This window comes from Lactuca serriola, chromosome 6 (assembly GCF_051521515.1).
Source record: "Lactuca serriola cultivar US96UC23 chromosome 6, Lser_US96UC23_V15, whole genome shotgun sequence".
In the NCBI taxonomy this organism is placed as follows: domain Eukaryota; kingdom Viridiplantae; phylum Streptophyta; class Magnoliopsida; order Asterales; family Asteraceae; genus Lactuca; species Lactuca serriola.
The window spans coordinates 61481136-61488863 of record NC_136413.1 but is presented as its reverse complement, the minus strand read 5'-3'; the positions used below and the strand labels follow the sequence as shown (position 1 = coordinate 61488863).

The following is a 7728-nucleotide window of genomic DNA, read 5'->3' as shown; positions in this document are numbered from 1 at the left end:
TACATAAATACGAAAAAAATACGTAATACATATATTAATAAGACATAAAATATGTAAAATACTTAAAAATACATATAAATATATAAAAAAATTGCTTATACATTTGAAATGCATAAAAATACATAAACATATACATATAAAAACTTAAAAAAGTACATAAATACATAAAAATAGATATATAATAGGTAAAAAATTATGTTTATACATTATATACTAGTTTATAACCCGTGGGAACAACGGTTATAAAATTAATTAAACTTTCATAGTAAAAACTCAAAATTAATAATCAGTTATTTTAAATAAATTATTAATTAAAATATATTTTTTAGTTATATAAATTATAATCAATGATTTAAATAAATACGTGACTTTATAATTTCTATTAATTTTATTATAATTATAGTTATAATGTTATTTAATTTAATTTAATTAGAGTGAAAAATTTTAAATTTTGAAATTTGAAATGGATAACCAAAATATTGACATGTGACATAACATTAATTATGAGGCCTAATAATGTGACACGTGGCAAAAGGACAATCAACTTATTCTTTTATTAGAATAATGATAAGTTTTGACGAAATTTGCAGACAAACCCCATTTATTTTGGAAAATTTAACGATTTTGTTCAATGATTTGCCGAACAGGTCAAAAGTGGCTAAAATGGATAAATTAGTCGGTTTTTTTGGGTTTTTCTATTCAAAAAGTTACAAAGTCGGGACTTTTCTGTTCAAAAAGTAAAATTTAATACTTTATTAAAATCTTTTTTCCATAATATTAGAATTTTTCTGGAGATTTTCCAGAATAAAATAATAAAAATAATATGATAAATTAATAAAAATAATAATTTTTTTTAATAAAAAAATTTCAATATTTTAGATTAATTTACGAATCGGTCTCAAATTAATTTGTTACTCGTTCTAACAAGTAGAAAATTGTCATAATGCAACCCTTTGTCAGTTTTAGGACTTTTTGGAAAAACAAATTAATTTAGGACTAAACAAACTTTGGTTCAAAATTTTAGGACTTTTTTTGTAAAAGCCAATTAATTTGGAACTCGTCGCTTCCACTGTCGTCGAAGACGCCGCCTACCTTTGTCATCTTCTTGGTATCCCGTCAGGTAAATTATTGGTCATCACTAATATTCAACGCATTTCTTCCTTCATCCCTGTTTTCTATTTTTTCTGTTAAATGACTTTTCTTTTGATTTTTGTTTGATTTTGTTTTTTCTTTTCTGTTGAATAGTGAGTTTATGTTTCTGTTTCTGCTCGAAATTTTTTGAATTAATATGATAAATTAGATTTGTTTCTGCTAAAACTTTTCTAACTGATTTCATAAAAATACTCATAGGATAGCATACACATAAATTGCTTAACAATGGAATGGGAATACGAGATTTATGAAATAGTTGTTGTTAATTTGGGGGTCAGTTCAATGTTTGCGTTAACATTCTTTAGTAAAATTTTTTTGAATTAATATGTTTGTATTTAATAAAGGTTATGGTCAACATCACTTTAAAGTCTTTGAAAATATCACAAAGATCGGATAAGATATTGATAATATATGAAAGTTGTCAAGACTTGCAAGTCTTTGAACGACTAGTTAGGGGCAGTTTATTTCAAATCTTCATCTTTGATTTTTTCTTATAGTTTGGTTCTAATTTCATGGGAAATTAAATATTGTATCCCGGACACAATTAATTCAAGGCCACCCGTTTAGAATCACTTATGCTCACAGTCAAGACTATATAAACACTCACGGGTGCAGTTCATATAGGCAGGCATCATTACAAACCAAATCACCAAGATTTTCATTTTTAATTAAATTATGAATCCTTGTGCTTCTATAGTTTTCTCACTTTTCTTGGTACTCCTTGTGACTGCAACTACCAGCCAATTGGTAGCAGTGGGAGAAGGAGGAGATGATAGAAATGGTGTTAATATGAAAAAGTGTTTGGATAATGAGAGACTTGCGCTCCTTCTCTTCAAACCTCCCCTTCACGACACTTATGATACTCTCTCTACATGGAGATCTGACCAACATGACTGCTGTAAATGGAGTGGAGTTGAGTGCAGCAACCAAACTGGTCATGTCACAAAGCCTGAACTCAACAACTTCTTTTCACAGGATGGTCTTGGAGGTGAGATTAGCCATTCCTTGCTTAACTTAACCTACTTGAATCTTCTTGATCTTTCCTACAATTCCTTTCATGGAGCTATTCCCAGGTCCATTGGTTACTTGACCCAGTTAAGGTACCTTTCCCTTTCCAGTAACTCTCTTTATGGAACCATTCCTTCACAGTTTGGAAACCTCACCAACTTGCAATACCTTCATCTTGATTCTGCTGGAAGTTGTAGAGTTGAAAACATGGAGTGGTTGTCTCATCTCTCTCTTTTGGAGGATCTGAGAATGGATGGGATTTCCCTTGCGAATGCAAATAATTGGGTAGGTGTAATTTTGAGTCTCCCAAAACTGTTGCGTTTAAGTTTAGGGAGATGTGAGCTGTCACAGGTTATGTATCCATATTCTTCTTTTCTCAACTCTTCTTCTTCTTCATCTATTCATACCCTTTATCTCAGTGACAACAATCTCACATCATCCATGTATCGTTGGTTGCTCCCATTAACCAGCAATAAGCTTAATGGACTTTATCTCTCTGATAATATGTTCGATGGGATACCCAAATATCTTGGTAACCTCTGTAGTCTGGAAACTTTATCCTTCTACAACAACTCTGCTGCTGTCAAATTTCCTGATTTTCTCAACAACTTGTCTGGATGCACATCCCTTTCATTACAAAAGTTGTCTGCTCAAGGAAGCCAATTTACAGGGCCACTGTCCGATGTGATCCAGAAGTTTGCATCCCTAGAATCTCTGTACCTATCTGATAATCAGTTAAATGGAAGTATAAGTGAGAAACTGTGGGAACTACCCAGGCTCCGAACTATTTACCTTTCTTCTAATAATCTTACAGTTCCTTCCCCAGATCACTTATCAAACATCTCTTATATTCAGTATCTTGATCTGAGGTCTTGCAAGGTAGGGCCTCTCTTCCCCAAATGGATTCAGACACTCAAAAATCTTACCTTTCTTGGCATTTCCAATACTGGAATTTCAGACACAACTCCTCTGGAGTTCTGGGACATGTGGCCTTCTCAATTAGAATATCTGAATCTCTCTTCCAACAACATTAGCGGGAAAGTACCAGATTTATCATCAAATTTTGCCAAATATTCAGAGATAGATTTGAGTTCCAACAACTTTTATGGTCCAATACCGAATGTTCCTTCCACCTTGTTCTTATTAAATCTTTCCAGAAACAAATTTTCTGGGGGAATCTCATTTGTATGCCAAATTGTTGATGGGTTCTTATCATTTCTTGACCTCTCTCATAACTCATTAATCGGACAACTCCCGGACTGTTTGTGGCGTTTCAAAGGACTACAAGTTCTTAATCTTGGACACAACAATCTCTTTGGACGGATTCCTCCCTCTGTTGGATCTTTGATACAACTCCAGGTGTTGTATTTATTCAAGAACAACTTCTCTGGAGAATTGCCTTTGTCCTTAAAAAATTGCACGGGTTTAATCTCGTTGAATTTGAGGGCCAACAAGTTTCTGGTAATGTGCCTGTCTGGATTGGGGAAAACTTATCAGGTTTGTATGTTCTTATTCTAAGATCAAACAACTTCATTGGAACCATCCCTTTACAGTTATGTCAGTTAGGTAATCTTCAAATTGTAGACCTGTCGATGAACAATCTTCATGGAACCATCCCCTCATGTTTGAGTAATCTTACGAGCATGGTTCACCAAGGAGGAGTCTTACAAGATGTATACTTTCAAACAAGTATAAACAATATTGTATATGCATCAGGGATATATGTTGACCATGCAATGATTCAGTGGCAAGGAGGTGAACATGAATTCTTAAGTACTCTGAAATTGGTGAAGAGCATTGACCTGTCAAGCAACAACTTAACAGGACAAATCCCATATCAAATTACCAATCTTTCAGATTTGATTGCCCTGAATTTTTCAATGAATGCTCTATCTGGAGAGATTCCACAGCATATTGGTGAGATGAAAAAGCTTCTAACGGTGGATTTATCCAGAAACAATTTATCAGGGAGGATACCATCAAGCATGTCTCAGATGAGTTTATTGAATGACCTAGATTTGTCATTTAATAACTTGTCTGGAAGAATCCCAACCAGCACTCAACTCCAATCCTTTCAACCATCAAGATACAATGGAAATGCACGTCTATGTGGACCTCCTCTTACCAAAAGTTGTCCTCTAGATGAAGAATCAAAAGTACCACCTCTTATTGGTAAAGGTGAGGGTGATGGGGAAGACACAAATGATGAACTCTGGGGATGGTTTTATACTGGTGTGGGCAATGGTTTTGCTACTGGATTTTGGATAGCATGTGGCGCTTTACTTCTCAACCGTCGAGGGAGACGTGCATTTTTTCAATTTTATGACAGCTTCAAAGATTGGGTTTATGTGAAAGTGGTTGTGTTCGTTTCAAGTTTGCAAAAGGCTAGACACACGTAGTTTGTCATCTAGTTTTTATTTTTGATTTCTTATTTTCCAGTATGTAATGTAATGTAATTTGGTTGGAGTTTTTAAATCCCCCATATCAATATATTTGCCACCAACACCATGGGTGGCCATTTTCCCTGTTTTGTATGAAATAATATATCCTAAAAAAATCATACATTCTAGCATAAAAAAACACAATGAAAATTAGAGGCACACTAAAAAAATTGGAAACCGAACCAGACCATTGTGGAAAAAAAATAGTTTGATACAAATCAATTTTGTTTGAAACGAACAACCTGTTTAGTAATGGTGTAATGGTAAATACATTAGATATCATACTTTGGCACTTCCATTATATTTCGCAATGGAAAACATGATTAGCATCGGTTTTCTGCATCAATGATTCCGAAATAAATGAGCAACCGAAAATTTCACCCCTCCCCCTCCCTCCCCCCCCCCCCCCAAAAAAAAAGTTATAAATGGAAATTGAAAGCTTAATTTACTCTAGTTTATCATTTCTATTATTGACTTCTCTATTGTATCTGCAACAAACGGCCTCTATTGCATCTGCAACACATGACCCAAAGTTGACTATAGATGAACAAGTTTTTTAGAAAGAAAAGGTGGAGAATAAAAGGTAATAGGTACCGTTTGAACTTGCACTTTTTGCCCATAATATCACTCTAAGGTTTTCAATACATAAAAATATACATATTAATTATTCTTTTATATTAAAATAAATTTAACGTTTAATAAAATAAGAATTAAATAAAAGAGAAAGTCCACATGAACGTCATATTAGCACCATATGGTTAGAATCAAATATACAAAAAGTTTAACCTCATGGCTTCAAGGAATGCTTCCTAGGTTCACTATAAGATGTTTCCAATTGCTCCATTTATATTAATTTTGAAATCCCCAATCTTCATTTCTTTAGGTAACAGACTTTTGTTTTTATCAACACTTTCAATCATCCACCCTTTATTTAGGGTTGATAATTAGTTGGTTTGGTTGAGATCTTTAACACGTTTAACTAAACGGCTTAACCCATCTAATATATTTAATTAAATGGGTTATGTTAGGGTTAAAATTCTCAATCTGCTTACAGCTAGCGAACCCGCTTAAATTTTTTTAATATTATCTACTCAAAAAATGTGGATTGGTGATCATTATTGAAAGTTGAGCTGTCTAGCATTTAAAGATTAAACGTGTATAATGTTTTTATGGTTGTAAACACTTTATTTGTGTTTCTACTAGAGACTTATCGTTGTATTATTTTCAAACGTGAACAATTATCAGAGTTTTTAAGTTTTATGTAATTGTGTTTGAAGGATTAGTTGATTTTCAAGGGTATATTATTGGAAATTTGAATAGATCAACTCAGGTTCAACCTGCTCATTAAATAGGTTAGGTTGGGGTAAATGAGAGTACATTGCTATTTCTAACATAACTCGAAATCATCAAGTGAACTGATAACTAAGTTCCATCAAGTGACACATCTTCAATAAGAACAATACGACCTCTAATGCCCAAATTAGATTTTTGAAAAACATAGTTGTTGTTTCCATCGATTTCCTTTTAACATCAGAAATGTAACTGCCCATTTTGGCTTCCACACAACACGCGACCAAACCTCCACCTCTTGGTCATTAAACGCTTGTGGATCATTTATCTTAACACCCTGCTGAAGAAAAGAAACATAAGATTATGATTTAATTATATTTTGATCCATGAGTATATATGTTTTTCAATTTTGGTCCCAGAAAGTTTTTATCTTTGCATTCTTGGTCCTTATTTGAGGTTCACTTCTAGAATATAGGCCTTTAATGACGCGCAAACTATGACACGCAGTGATTTATGATACGCAAAAGTGTGTACCATAAAACTATACATATAGGCCGTTATTGTAACATGTTGTGTCATTGTTCCAAGCGAAATGACTATTTTAATCCCCGATCATAGCTGATTTTTCCAATTTTTGTCCTAAAACTATACATATTTTACTTTGAATAGGACCTGTGTTACTCCTTTAGTTTGAATAGAGACCAATGATTATAGCTTATTTTTCCATCTTACAATTTTGGTCCTTATTTGAGGTTATTTTAACATTTTATTCCCTTATTATAGCTAATTTTTCCAATATACCCTAAAATATGCAATCATAACCAAATGTTTACTCCTTTACTACCAACCCTCCTTCAACTTGAATTATCTTTTTACTATCTTTCCTTCATTTGTCATTTAGTATAAGAAAAAAGCCACTAAAAATATACATCTCTTAGGTGTCTCCGATTGTCCAATCAAAATATAATAAAGGCTACAAATTTTCTAAAAAATGCAAACAAAAAAATAATACAAAAATTATATGACATTTATAATGGGCTAATGCAGACAGATACAAAGTAATATAGATATTATATGTGCAGAAAGTTTAACCTCTCATGGCATTAAGAAGTGCTTTTCACATTGAGTGTAGGATTTTTTTTTTCCAACTGCTCCACCTTGTTTATTTTAAAACCATGATCCTCACTTCTTCAAACAATGTGTTATTGTCTTTGTCAACACTTTCAAATGTCCACCATATATAATGTTGTTAAGATTAATGCAATCAATATCAATGTACTTTCATTTATATGTTATTATAGCGTCATACTTCCATTTCTTTCTATTAGAATCTTGTTGTTTCAATTGTATGGTTAGGAAGGGTTGAGCCAAATGTACAATGTTATTGGGCTAAATGTAAGAAATAGCAATATAATTTCATTTATTTGATTATTATGGCATCTCATTTTCATTTCTTTCTATTACAACATCACACAACACCACTTTCATTTCTTTCTATTGCCTACCCTTTATTTTGCACCTGTCCTCCCACTTTCACCTGACACAAAAACAAAAATTGTATTGGGCTGAATGTAAGAAATAGTTTCAATGTTTCTTATACATGCAATGTACTTTAAAGGACAATGATGTAATAGGAAGAAATCAAAGTAGGTTGCTATTTCTAACATACCTCTGCATCATCAACTTAATCGATAACTTGTTGGATTAGTGTCTAAGCCCGAAACTATATTTGGTATGAACTTGAACCGGTTGTGCATGGTCCTTTTGGGTTGCCTTCACCAAAGCAACTTGACAAGGTAATTTATGGAGAGAGAGGAAATTATGATTTTTTAATATA

The 7728-nt window shown here is 32.7% G+C and overlaps 1 pseudogene; it reads left to right on the top strand.

Annotated features, from left to right (window-relative positions):
* The first annotated feature begins 1801 nt into the window (after positions 1-1801).
* Positions 1802-4821, top strand: LOC145059403 (receptor-like protein EIX2; annotated as a pseudogene).
* Positions 4822-7728: the final 2907 nt, after the last annotated feature.